This window comes from Pelobates fuscus, chromosome 5 (assembly GCF_036172605.1).
Source record: "Pelobates fuscus isolate aPelFus1 chromosome 5, aPelFus1.pri, whole genome shotgun sequence".
Lineage (NCBI taxonomy): Eukaryota > Metazoa > Chordata > Amphibia > Anura > Pelobatidae > Pelobates > Pelobates fuscus.
The window spans coordinates 348,959,615-348,975,042 of NC_086321.1; the positions used below are offsets into that span (position 1 = coordinate 348,959,615).

General features: G+C 40.8%; 1 protein-coding gene across 1 annotated transcript in view; it reads right to left on the bottom strand.

Annotated features, from left to right (window-relative positions):
• DOT1L (DOT1 like histone lysine methyltransferase) overlaps positions 1–8,817 on the bottom strand; it is a 158,575-nt gene extending 149,758 nt beyond the window's left edge. The window contains exon 1 of the mRNA XM_063455874.1: positions 8,767–8,817. The gene's annotated coding sequence lies outside the window, so the exon portion shown is untranslated. The remainder of the gene's footprint in view (positions 1–8,766) is intronic.
• Between the last annotated feature and the right edge of the window lie 6,611 nt (positions 8,818–15,428).

Here is a 15,428-nt window from a genome sequence, read left to right on the forward strand (position 1 = left end):
GGCATGATTTATTCACCAAAATTGCTTCATTAAGCTAAAGTTGATTTGGTGTCTATAGTGTCCCTTTAAAATCTGGACAGTTACATTTCTGTTCTTCACACTGTTTGTTTGTAAACTGTCTTCATAGCAGGGATCTATGTAATCTATCGCCATGACTGTTTGTGGAGGTATGTACTATTGCAATTCTCTTATTTAAACCATCCATGTTTGTGTATTGTATCTTGATAACAGTCCCTGTCCAGACTAATCTAGCAGTGGGGAATTCCTTTATCCTCAATTGGGCATGTAGTCATCAGAAGAGGCAACCTTCTTCATTAAGCCATGGTCCAGTTCTGATGCCTAGGTCCCCATTGAATGTGCTTTCGGTAAGTGGTGTATTTAGGATTTGTGCTGCCCTAGGCAGGACGGTGCTCGGGCACCCCCCTCCCCCTCAATTTTCCCCACCCCTTCCAATCAAGGCCGCACTCTGATTGACAGACGCACACAGTCACTGATAGATGCATACACTCGTTGACAGACACACTCTCATATACACTGACAAACAGATGAGTATGCTCCCTCGCTGCCCGCCGCCAGCCTCGGAGGGGGGGGGGCTTTAAAAGTGTCCAGCTGGCCAGCTCTTGAGTCCCCCAGGACACGAGGCAAGCAAGGGATCTGCCTGGGCGTTTGCTATCAGCTTTTTTTGCCACCGACTGCAAAGTGTTGCCCAAGACAGATGCCTTTTTTGCCTCGTGTAAGATAAGTCCCTGCTTTCGGCAGTGGACAGGAGTCATCATGGGCACTCTGACCAGTGGGCAGCTACACAACCCCATATGCAACAAACTGCGATTGTTCTGACACCTTTCTATCATGGCCGGCATAACGTTTTTCAGCAATTTGAGCTACAGTAGTACTTCTATGTGGTCGGACTAGACTGGCTTGCCTTCGCTCCTCACGTGCATCAATGAGCCTTTAATGTCCAACCCTGATGCCAGTTTACCAGTAGTCCTTCCTTGCTCCACTTTTGGTAGGTACTAACCACTGCATACCAGGACAACCTCCCAAGACTTTTTGTTTTGGAGATGCTCAGACCCAGTCGTCTAACCATCACTAGTTGGTTCTTGTCAAAGTCACTGCTTCCATGACATGAAATTCAAGAACTCTGTTCACTTGCTGCCCAATATATCCCACCCCTTGACAGGTGCCATTGTCACGATATAATCAATGTTTTTCACTTCACCTGTCAGTGCTTTTAATGTTGCGTCTGATCACTGTATGTTCTTATTTTAACTGATAGATCGTGTTTTCAAATCCTGCACTCCACAATTGGTGATGTCATACATGCATTATTTTCCATAATTCGCAGATTGCTGACAAGATGCATTGTAGGGTCCCTAATCTTACGTGATGGCTCACTTATACGTGTCCTGGTATGCCAAAGATTTGTAGGCATTAGGAGGATACTTAAATTGTTTAAAATGTGCTGAATAAACAAAAAAGGCGAGAATATGGCTCTGCAGCTCCTCTGGCAGCATATCACATGTCAGGAGAGGAGCTGAATAAATAGTCGAAGTTGCTACCCAGGAGGAAGCTCCTAATAGTTTAGAGCAGAGCAGGACTTGTTGCCCTGGGATTAAAGGGACCTTTCCTCTAAATAACATGTATGAGCTGTGATTGTGAGGTTCCCACACAAACATCCTGAGGACACTGCCTGGCACCAAGAATGTTTGTGCTCTATAAACGTGACTGCCACACCAACGGGCCACCAAATGTGCAAGGGGCACATTGCCGCGCACAAAGAACCCTGGGAGAAATCTATGTATAAAATATAGTTCCATTTTCTTCTCTTTTTCTAACATTCCTTTTCCACTTTTTCCCCCGCCATATTTCTCCCTTCTGCTCCTTTCTGCTGTTGCTATATATAGTATATGGGATGTGTTATGTTGACAATTTTATGGCATTGTCCTTCATGCTGTGTTTGATATGTGAATACGCAATAAACTTTGATTCACAAACAAACAAAAAAAACCTGTAGTTCAAAAAAATACCTCCCAACCGTCCCAACTTCAACGGGAGAGTCTCGATTTTCGTGTTCTTTCCTGCCATCCCACCTTAGTTCCCTGCTGTCCCACTTTTGCAGACACCAGGGAACCGTCCACAACAAACATAGAGAAAGCACATAATAAGTCGTGGTTGAGCTATGTTTAGGGCACTAGGACCCTGCAGTGAGCACTGAAACATGAATTCTAAGTGAATTGCAAATAAAGGCCTAAACAACCAGAAAAAAAAAATCTCCAAGTCTGTTTTCTACAGTTAAGCTACCTTGGCCTTTGAATAACCCTCTTAAAGTTCATGGAATGTTCTTGTTATTTGTTTGGCCCTCGATCTTCACATAACACCACAGCTCCACCTACTGTTAAAACCGCAGTCTGCAATAACACACGTCATGTGTTTTACTAAGCACAAAATAGATATATCAACATCCAGGGGTTTATCTAATTAGAGTAAATAAAAAGACATAGGGGCCATCAACATGCAACAAACGTAGATGCATCTCACATGAATTATGTTTTAAAGATGATATTGGTTGATAACATCTCAGTCTGTTATTGTTGAAAATTAACCAGCAATGGCCGACCTCAATCTCTGAAGTGATTTGCATTTTATAGGCCCTGGGCCTCACAAGGTCTTCACCAGACCAGTCTCATACTGTACAGGTTGCCCATCTGGTATGCAAGGGAGGGCTGGCAATTTTTGGACCAGGGGAAATAATAATAAATGAATTTTATTTTTAGCACAGCTCACAGATCCAGTATGCATAGTCCATTTTATGGGGTGCATGAAATATATACAGATTTCACAGATAAAGACTGCTTGAGTTATAACGTGAAATTAAAACGGGGAAGGCACACCCGGAACATGCATTTTTTAGGAATGGTGCTGCCGTAGAGACCAACATATATATATAATACAGAATACGGAACAACGCACACATAAAAATGCATCTTTACATTTTATAAGGCTACTTAGAATCTCCATCTTGGCAAACAAATACAGCCCCACCAAATGGTCATATTGTGTTTAGCCCACCACTTCTTCACAGTACCCCAATATCATGGGTCGTACACTAATTCAAATGTGGGAGACAAAATAATTAAATAGTGCAAAATAATCAAAAGTGTATTTTAATAATCTATTGTAAGAGCATTATATATGTTGCAAAATTAATGTGATGAAAACACAATTCAAACAAATATAATGTCAGAACTAAACAATTAAAGTGACCTGCACTGAATGAAGAACCATTCACTAAAACATGCATGACTAAGAGACGCAAATTTTGTTTCCCACCATCTTCATTGCCAACATGTTATGAATGTCCGCCATCTTACACTGGGGTCAAAGACAAAGAACTCCAGGGACATAATACACACTCGTTTGGCAGTCTAGTCAGCTTCAGGCATTGTAGTCCAGTAGGCCATTCAATCTTGAAGAGCGTTGAGGGCACAGGTCACAAGGCCTTCACAAATCCGCACGGTGTTGAACGGCCAAAGGCCCTGCACAATCCCTGCTTGCTGTCTTAGTACTCCTGCAGAACTGTTCAAATAGACATACCCTCACATCCTGCTATTTTCATTTTACAAACAATGGTTTGAGGCTGCACCTCACAACCCCCTTGCCAGGTCTTCCATACCAGTGACTCGGAGCAATATTTTGAAGAAGTATGGATTCCGTAAACCAACTGGTTGATCACGATGTGCTTGGTAAAAGACTTGGACGCAGACATCATTGCGAACATCAATGACAAGAACACAGGAACATACATCTGGGCAATATCTCTTCTAATATATAGAATATTACCGGCATATGAGTTGGTAATCATAATTTGGTTGCAAAAATCTAGTGGTTAAGTTGCCAGGAGTGCCCCCACTGCAAGTAGTCAAATGGTTTTAGAACACGATCCTGTTCTCCACTTCTACTCAGCCTTCAGGAAATCCAAAAGTTCCTGAATAGGAGCTTCCAATATCTTTCCTGAACTAAGCTGTGTAGTGCAGAATACATTGACTGTGACAGTCTGAGCATCTGAGTGGGTAGTGTAGTGGTTATGGTGCTTTTAGTGTTCCTATAAATTATTCAAATAACCATTTAATGTTTGTTAGACTTATCTATCACTTAAACTAGAAAACAGTTGATGTACATCAATAATTCACTGAAGAGCTGGAACATATGTATTTACTGGGGAGGGGTAAGCAGTGGTGGTACGATTAAACACACCTGTACCTTTACTGTATTTCAGGATGATCAGCACCATCATCCTCCAAAGATCATCTACTTGTGGGTGAGCACTGGCCTTCTCCTGTTTAAAAATAAAATTCTTAAAAAGAGAATAATATAGCAATATTTTCTCCAAGTGCTATGAAAATGAAAATACCTTGTATTAATGGAACATACACGACTTTACTTGTACGAGTGAAGAGAAAACGCACGTTTTACAACTAAATGTTGTAATCCCGCTATGAGGGATGAGAGGGACATAACCAAAGCTGGACAAAGTACTCAACTTCCTAAACGTTTTCAGTTACCAACGCAGATCACATGCATCACTAGAAGCATGGAAACCACAAAATTAAACTTTTACGAAACAATACTCACACTCACTACTTTCAAACACTCAACAAATACTTTTTTTATTTTTTTGTTATTTATTTTTATTTGAAATCTTGGAATTAAATAATTAAATTAACGAATTACATATTTTTTTTCCATTTCATCTATTTTGGTTTTAAAGTTGAAATTCACTTTGAATACCCAACAATTCTTACTTTAGCTAATAACACCGCAGGTCTACACCCAGCTTTTATTTGTTTTCTTTATCATCGAACTTATCTGTCTTTTTTTCTGAAGCCAACTTGCATACTCGTGTATTTTCCACTCGTAAGCGTGCGCAAGGGGCTGTGCCAGTTGTGTCCGGGCACGTCCTAACACAGGGTCAAAATCTCCTCCCTGTCCCCTGTTTTAAACTTGTGCATTGATGCTTTTCACCTAGTACAAACTAATCAAGTTCCTTTTAATCTATGAATTAACTGATCCATCTGGAATTTATCAGAGTAAATCCTGGACAATCTATTCGTTCTGGTGTTGATCGAATGGAGTTTGATTAGTGCATACCAGCTGAAAAGCATTAATGCACAATTCTACCCTGTCCTGGTGTCTGTGCGTACTTTTACATGATTTTCGGTTAACTTGTTATGATTTTGAAGATAAGCCATGTACACACCTTATCATTTAGGCAGAATATATATATACATCTCTGTACCCACTGTAAGAAATTTAAATAAAAATTCTACTTCTGTAAAGGTAAATTTAAGCATATTGCCATTTTGCATACACTTTAAAAGTTCTGCATGATATGAATAATTGTTCTATAGTTTAACTCCTGTATAAATACTTTGCCACCATCAGTCAGAAACTGAAGGCAGAAACTCAGGAAATCTAATTTGTAGTCTAATCCCCTTTCATGGCTGACTGGCTTTACACCTAGAATCTGCGTAATGCTTGTGGGGTAAATAATGAATGACATATATAATAAAAAAAAAAAACTAAAGATATGCTTTACTAGAATAATAAACAGGTGTATTGTGTGTCGGACTTATCGTGTGATTATAATGACCGCTTGGTCTCTTTAGTGTTGTGCAATTCCTTACAAAGCTACTTGTTGTAGTGCGCTTGTAGGCATTAACCATTTTGAAGTGGTCATGGTGCTTGGAGTCTGTGTGTGCAGAGTTTTGGTTCGAAATACTGCACATACATCGATAAGCACTTTTTGTAATTCCACCTCTGACTGCACCATTAGAGTTGGCTGATCTTCATTCTGTGCTTATTAGGTGTTTGTCATGAGCATGCTGGTGAGGTGACAGACGGCCAATGGAATCAAAACCCCCTTTTCCATACCACCCTTGTTCTCCCCTCAGCCCATCCTCTGGGATGTCTGCTGTCACCAGAGGAGTGTCCACCTGCAGAGGGGACTTGGCCTTGGCACTAGATCACATGTAATTTAATGCTTCAAGTAACTTCAAGTGGTAAAGTCACCATCGGGGGTCTTTGTATGTTTTGCAAAGGCCTCAGAAAGTGACAGAGTCGCGGGAAATCGAATCATATAGTTTGGTTTCTAATTTTAAGCTAAATATCTCGAAATCTGTTGCTATGTATACTAATCTATCAGAAAATTTGGTTAAGAAATTGTCGGACTCATATAATTTTATTTGGAATAGTAAGGAAATAGACTATCTAGGGATTGTCATTCCTGTATGTATAGATAATATAATGGAGACAAATGTCCTTAGACTGATTAAAGATACGAATTACAAATTACAAAAATGGAAAAATTTGGAGTCCACTTGGTTAGGTCGAATAAATATTATAAATTCATATATACTACCTCAGTGGTTCTTACTTTTTCTCTATGGTACCTCTAAAAGTACCAAAGATTTGGTTAAATATGATTCAGTCCTCTTTCTCCAAGTTTATATGAAAAAATAAAAAACCGAGAATCAGTACAAACATATTGACAAGAAGATTGACGAATGGGGGTTTAAACTTCCCCAGTATAATTAATACATATTATGCAAATATTATAAGACACATTTATCTCTTGCAAGACCCACAATTTATAGATGAACCTTGGTTTATACTAGAGTGTCAGGTCGCAATGCCTAACAAATTGCAAGTTCTGATGTGGAAAGAACTTCATGACAAATCTAAATTTTTTACCCAGATTAAATCAACTGTACTTACCCAATTATTAACAACTTGGCACGAAATTAAAAAAATTATGGGCTATACAAACAAGATTCCAAAGACTTGCTCTTTGGATGTAATTGAACAAAATGTAACGGATCTATCATTAAAAAGATGGAATAATCACGGTATAAAATTTATATCTGATATTTTACTTGATAAAAGATTGATGTCTTTTCAACAGATTGTAGACACTTATAAATTACCTCCTAGAGAAATCTTTACATATCTACGAATAAAACATTATATACATTCTTCTATTATTGATGATTTCTCTTTAATTTCTAAACATTTGGAAACAATGTTTTGTTATAGATCTATAAAAAAAAGTTACATCACAATCAAACTCTATGTTTAAAGAATCAATTAAAATACCCATCGAATTTTGGGAACAAGAACTAGACATAGAAATATCAGAAAGGGAATGGTGTTCTTCAATTTCACATTTGACAAAATCCATCCATGGCCTAAACTTGGTTGAATGTCATTTTAAACTGATATATATATGGTACTATACTCCTTCTAGAATAGCTAAGATGTTCCCACACCTGCAGAATACATGTTGGAGATGTGGCTCCTATGTAGGGTCATATATACATATATGGTGGAAATGTCCGGTTGTCAAAACAATGTGGTCCTGGACCTTTGAGATTTTGTATAAATTGACAGATAACAAATTAGCTCCAAATCCAGCTTTGGCTCTGATACATTACAAACTGAATTATCAACCACTAGAGATTAGATGTATAGCATCACATTGTTTCGTGGCTGCCAAAATCATAATTGCCAGAAACTGGAAATCATCTATTTCCTTTCAAAAAAGGCATCTCATTAACCAAATTAAATTCCAACTTTCGATGGAAAATAATCTTATAAATAACACCTCAAGTTTAATGCTTAAGAAAGGTATATACAAAATATGGCTAGACAGATTTACATCAATATATGGTTGAAAATAGACAGAATACATAAGATCATTTGAGGTCTACAACCAATATATTAGACCCAATTATTGATGATGTCATTTTGGAAACCCCCATAATGCAATATATTTAGAAATGCGACCATCTCAGACGATTACTATGGTCAATAACTCTGTTTGGGCCCTGCTTGGGCACTGCTTGGGCCCTAGTCTTTTTTCGGACTGCTTATTGCGTATATCATATTAGGACTTTATGTGTCTCTCTATAATTTCTTTGAATTGTAAAGTTGTATTGACTTATCTATTTTCTCAATCTGAATGTATGAATGTTGTATGATTGTTGCTATAATACTAGGAAGGTGTTTATTGGACGACTTGTTATGACAGTGTGATATGTGTATCATTTGATATAAGTATCTATAATATTTATAATACTGTTAATCACAATGTCACTTATAAATACTCTTTATTTTAGTCTTTTTAAATGCCTTTCAATATAATGTATGTTTGTAATTATTGAAAAATTTGGTGTAATAAACATGATTATAAAAAAAAAAAAAGAAAGCGACAGAGTCGCTTTAATTTTATTTTTCACAACTCACAAATAAATAGGTGTGAAATATAGAGATCAGTTAACAAAATTTTAAATAAAGTTTCCCTTTAATGCAGTGGTTTTGGTGCGTAGATGCTTATAATATTTGCATATGTAAGTTCCAACCAATCACATTTATTTTCACTTCACTGCTGTATTTAAAAAACTGTCACCCGGTTATCTACAACTGGCATCCTAGCATTACTGGTACACACGCTTCATTAACACGACAACAAAAATATTACATGGTGTCAGAAAGAAACGTATCTCTTCTATCGACATGGATGTAGCTGGAGTTCCTACGCCCATGATGAACTGGGAAGCAAGTAACTTTCCTGACACATGGCGGAAGTTCACACGCAAATTCTCATGTTCGACAGACCCCTAAAAATTAAGGCTGAGGATGAAAAATGCAACTACCTTCTACTATGGGTTGGTGAAAAGAGCAGAGACATTTTCAATACATGGACCTTACCTGCAGACAATGTCATTAAAGTCCTATGATCACCCTTTTGTAGCATTAGTCCAGCCCAAAGCAAACATGACATTTACAAGATACAAGTTCCATGACAAAGTAGAGAAGGCTCAGAAACACTTTGAGCAGTTCTTAATAGACTTGTGGCTCCTTGCTTGTCACTGAAATTATGCTCAGCGCAGTGAGATGATCCGAGACCACATTGTTTTCGGCATACACTCTACAAGGTTGAGAGAGAAATTATTAAATGACAGGTCTGAATTAAAGCTAGACAAAGCGATCGATATTGCCAGATCACATGAATATGTCCATTCTGTAAACAAAGATGACACTGGCCCAGAAGAGCTTGATAAAATGTTGGTAGACTCTGTGACCCAAAACAATCAAGTCCAGAGAAAGCTTTTGCCGGTTTCCAAGTCGGTTTAAAACAAATTGGAAAACGATTCAAGTGTGTCTGTGAATATATGTGTGTCTGTAAGTGTGTGTGTGATTGTCTGTGAGTGTGTGTCTTTGAATGTATGTGTGTGTGCCTGTAAGTGTGTGTGAATGTGTGTCTGTGAATGTATGTGTGTGTGAGTGTATGTGTGTGTGTACGCTTATATATATATATATATATATTATTTTTTTTGGGGGGAGGGGTGGGAATCTTAGGAGAGATCCCACACTTTATTCCCCAGGACTTGACCCCTGCCGGCAGGGGAGATCTCCGGATCTCCCCTGTCGGCTCATGCAGAGCTGGCGCTATCTGAGTGCCGGCTCTGCTCTTAGCCTCCATGGGCCGGCGGGGTCATCAAAGATCTACCTCACCAGCCCACAGCAGCATGGAGGGAGGCAGGAGAGGACCCGGGGAGCTCTAGACAGAAGCTCCGCCAGGTTCCTCTCGCGAGATCTGAGTGTTGCCGTGGCAATGCTCAGATCTCACGAGAGTGAACTCTAGCCCCGCAGGCTAGAGTTCACTCTCCCTTGGACAGCAAGGATCCCCCCTCCCTACATAAGGTAAGAAGGGAGGGGGGTTATTTACTAATCTGCCCCCACCTTCACAATCCCTCCAAACATACAGCACACACACACACACATACAGCACCCACACACATACAGCACCCACACACACACAGCACCTACACACATACAGCACCCTAACACAAACAGCGCGCACATACGGCACCCTCACATACACAGCACACAAACAGCACCCTCACACACAGCACACAAACAGCACCCACACACACAGCACACATACAGCACCCTCACACACAGAGCATCTTCACACACAAAGCACACTAAGAGCACCCTCACAAACACACACACACAGCACCATTACAAACACACAACACCCTCACACACAGCACACTAACAGCACCCTCACACAAACAGCACACTCACACACCGCACACTAACAGCACCCTCACAAATACACGACACAAACAGCACCCACACACACACATCACACAAACAGCACACTCACACACACAGCACACTAACAGGACCCTAACACATATACACAAACACCCTCACACACAGCACACTACCAGCACCCTCACACACAGCACACAAACAGCACCCTCACACACAAACCGCACCCTCACCCACATAGCACACTACCAGCACCCTCACACACACATCACACTAACAGCACACTCACACACACACACACACACAGCACCCTTACACACACAGCACCCTCACACAGCGCACTAACAGCACACACACACAAACAGCAGTATGTATATGTATGTATATATATATATATATATATATATGCACACATGCGGCGTGTGTTTGTGCTTTAGGGTGCACACCCTAATGCAATAGGCTGCGCACGCCTATGCAGCTCCCATGATTCTCAGCCTATTTCATTCATGGACTCATGGGAGTTGTAGTTCAGCAACATCTGGAGGGCCGGAGTTTGGGGAAGCCTACCCTTTACTAATACAATAAGATAAAAAACCCAGTGCACTGTGCGACCGGCACCATGACACCTATACGGCTTGGGATGTGAACGCTTGGCAAGTGCAACCTGAATTGCCACCACAAAGACACTCAAATGTTCCTGACTTGATCGTCAACACCTCCCGTCAAAAGACTAAAAAACAGCATAGATTTTGGCCTCATCAAACTGGTACTATCCGTCGCAAGCAGTCCGAGTAATGTACCAACCATGGAGAAATTTGCAGACGTTTTTAAAGAATTTAGTTTATTCCCTGGCGAGTGTGCTATACACTTAAACCCACAGGCCATCCCAGTAGTGCACCTGCCGAGACGCATCCCTCTTGCATTACACCTTAAGGAAGAACTATAAAGCATGGAGAGGTAGGGTGTCATTTTTAAACTTAGCAAAGTCCAGGTATGTCTAGACCCGAGAGATCTCAATAAGTCAATCAAACTACCTTGTTTTCCTTTACCTACTCTCAAAAATATCACATCCAATGATGTGAGAGACTGATAACGTCACAAAGGAAATAATTACTTCAAGTTATTGCTACTGAAGGTGGTTCGAGAAGATGTTGATTCATAAGGTGTTCCTAGTTTTTCACACATGGCTTCTCCATTTCGGCTTTATTTTTGTTAAATAAATCATGACACGGTGTAATAAGTCACGTGTTGTTGTTCCTCATTGGTTGTAGTTACCTAATTTTAAGACCTGCTAAGGAACAGAGGATTAATAGTATTATGTCCTGATTTGTAAAACCATAGAATTCAAACAGGATGTACTTTCTTTTTCCCGCGACTGTCTGGCATCTCAGATGCAACTCGAACGTAGATGATTTTATTTACCTCCAGATGCAGCATAAATTTTGCGTCCAAAGTTCTAAAACCACAAATGTCCATATTTTTAACTGATTCATTCTCTCCTGGCTTACTTCCCAATGTACTTTGCTCTTGATTACATTATCCTTTGTGTTGTTTCCTGGTTACTGACTTTGATGGCACTTTCTGACGTCATACTGCCTGCTGTTACACCGATTGTTTTTTTTTTTTTACCATACTTTTTAACCTTGCATACTATTTTACCGTGCCTCATATACCCACAGTACTTATATTCACTGATCACTGCTCAAGTTAGTTATCTGTATCAAGTATGTGGCCTATTGACTGTTTGTTCAGGCATGATTTTCCAGTATACAAACGGATGTATGCATACATACTATTTTAGCATTATCCCAACCTAAACCGAACATTATGGATTAAAACAGGATTATTCACTAAAGTGAGAATTCACAGTCACCAAGATAAAATATTTCTGTGACTAGTATATATCAGGGGTTTTAAGTACTCTCATGCGCCCTGCCACTCTTTTAAGTGTGACTGGGACAATCCTGGTTTAAAGATGCTTGACATATCTCTCTACTTCTTGGATTAAAGGTGGCCTTGTCTATATCGGGGCTGTTTGGACTTTTTTCCTACTAGCTACATTAATAAAGTGATACTATTCTCTAGTCATGGGCTAGAACTTCAGTGATGAAGTTGGCCAAAGCACACTCAGAGGGAAAGCTCGGCCATGCTACAGATGGTGTGAGTGGGGAGTATATTTTACATCTGAGTAGTTATGTATGTGTGTTTTTGCATATATGAATGTACAGCTGTTTGTCTGTAGCTAGGGCTATGGATGAAGCATCTAGGAGTATATATCTACAGCACCCATGAGAGAAGATGATTTGGCCACTGGCTATCAAGTTAGTCGACTTTAAGACCACTAGTATATGTTTGCTGGGTCACTTGCAGTGGGTTTCTTTGTGGCATTAAGACCAGGGGCTTCAGCCCAATGGTAAACTGTATGGCTTTTCCCCCAATAAATTGCTCCTGTATCCCATTCTTAAACATATTCTATGAGTCACATTAAGACACCAAGTCTTTAAATGAATGGAAATTATACAAATCTGATTATATACGTATCCTTCTAACTCCTCAATGTTTATATGCCAATTAGCCCTCTCTCGACCAAATTTATACATCCACATTCCCCACGATCATGCACACCAAGTACTCAAAACATACACACCGTAAAGACGCGTCTTATCTCATGCACTTCATAAATAAAAATCCTACTGTTTAAAAATGTTTCAGAGATATTTTATTACTTATCTTATCTCTGTCAGCTGCTCCATATAGGTCTGCACATGGGTGGGGTACTTTACTGTACTTTCTGCAAACAAATAAGTTAGGGTTCACAGTAGCAGTCCATAGTTCCCTCCTTCCCTTATTTTACCATGTTCTACACAGAGGTTCTTGGTTAATGTGATACCCAGAGAAGAGGCGAGGGCAGGGAGCATTCTGGTTTGGAGAAGGGGTAAAGCTTGGTGATGGAATCAACCTATGCTTCCTGCTGGAACAAGGAATTCGGACCTGGGGCTTCGACCTCTGTCAACCCTTCCTTAGCAACACCACTGGTCACTGGCTCTCTCTAGGCGATGCATTCATTCTCTTATGGTCATAATGACAAATATATCATACTTTAATTCTGCTGCTGAGAACCTTTTGTATAGGTTTAAAGGGACAGTGAGAGCACCAAAAATTTGAATACATTTTAAACATGCTTAATATGTTTTGGCTTTATTAATATGCGCTATTTTGCATAATTAGTTCTCTGTAGCTTTTGAAAATAATCTCCATTAGCCTTCCTCCTTTGCCACACCTCCCCATTCCCAAAAAATTACTTCCTTACCAGTCTACACACGCATCTCAACCACTGACAGCACTGAGTTAGCTGAGCTGCAGGAAACTAAGAAGCCTGCATTAGAAGAAGAGGACACCTCCCAACATTGGGAGGTATGAACTCAGGACAAGGGGGTCGGTGTGTCTATTGGGGCATTCCACGGTGGCCAAAATGGGTGTTACCTCTTGGGAAGGTGGTGGGGCTATCTAAAGGGGGGCCTATCAGGTGTAGATGCCAAGTTAACAGCATCTCTAGCCAGCCCCTGTCAGGGAAGACCTACACTGCCACAAGTAAAGCAAGCAGAGCGTGGTTGTATTGGTGGTGGTATTAGCTGCCAAAATAGTATGGTTTGTATGCCATTTTACATATCCTAGGCAGACCTCATCTGGAATATTGTATGCAATTGTAGATACTGTATTTCCAATAGGAAACTAGGGCTATTAAATAACACATGCTTCTCCCAAAGATCTTTAGTTCATAATGCTTTTTTTATTGGAATAGATTCCTTTTCCATTTCATTGTTGTAGAAAAAAAAAACAAAAAAAACCAAAAAAAACAGCAACATAGGATATTTCATACATACATATACATACAACTACATACATTTATGATACAATATAAGTGATTTACATCATATACTTTACTCAGATGGCATCGACATAAACATTTAACAATACTTGGATGAAACAAGAAAAAAGAGGAATGGGCAAGTCAGCTAGGGCGATCTTTAATCTTAGATATCATATTATCAGAGTGATGAATATACTTTCTATCGTTATTAAAATATGCAACTCCTCTTTCCATTTCGAATAAGCTACCAATTGAAATACCATATAAGTACAATACCCTATATACTTTGCACAGCTGGTATCGACATAATTAACATTAAACAATACTTGGATAAGACAAGGAAAGAGAGCGGATGGTCAAATCAACTGAAACGATCTTTGATTTTAGATATCAAGTTATCAAAGTGATGGATATACTTTCTATCATTATTAGAATAAGCAACTCCTCTTTCCTTTTCAAGCTGATATAATAATTGAGTTATAAACTGTCTACTGTCAGGTGTAAGAGTTTGTTTCCAGGTTCTTGCAATTAATATCTTCGCCGCGAGGGGGCGGGGCCTGGCCGCAGAACCGAGCGGTCGACATCCTTGTGGGCTCCTGCATGACTCAGCTGTTAACCGGTTTTTCCCGACCCAAGCGTGACTTAAGGGGGCCGATAGAGCCAGCAAACGATGGGGAATGCCGAGAGGAACAAAATGTTACCCTTCAAGCGGCGAAACGAGAGTTTTTTGCCCCAGACGACCATCGGAGGCCTAGTCAACAGGCGGGAGCAGGAGAGACGGCCGCTCTCCCCCCGCCAAGACTGAGGGCTTCACTGCGGACGGACCCCTGTCCCCCCCCCCTGGACCGGTGGGGGTCATCCCGGTCCTCCAGCATAGGACATATACCTCTGGAACACAGACCCGGGCCATGCCGCCATGACAGCACCACGAGGCCTGGCCTGGCCAAGATGGCCGCCGACAGAGTGGTCCCTCTGCAACAGCGGAGCGATGAGGACTGGGCGGCGGCTTTCAGGGCCAAGTTCGACGCAATCTGCCAGCGCTTCTGGGACCGCATCGAGGCTGGGAGCCCACGACTAACTATGTTCTTGGAGAAGACGGCGGCTAAAGAGAGAAAAGCGGAGGCTCACAATAAGGCCACACGCTCGCCCAAGGTATTACCGACACACTCCTTAAGCAGGCGCAAACTCCCTTCCCCTGATAAAGTAAGCAATGGGCGCCAAAACGGACGGAGCTCCCGACGGGCCCACAAACCCAAACGACTGACCTTGCCGCTGACAGGGCACCGCCGAGGTAGCCATCCTGGATGCTCCAGCTCACAATCCCCTCAAGCAAAGGGACCTCCCCGGGCTCCACACTCAGCCCAGCGACGGAAACCCACACCATTGAAGGGACCCAGGCAGCACCCTAAAAGCCTCCCCTGCTTCCCGTGCAAGGACA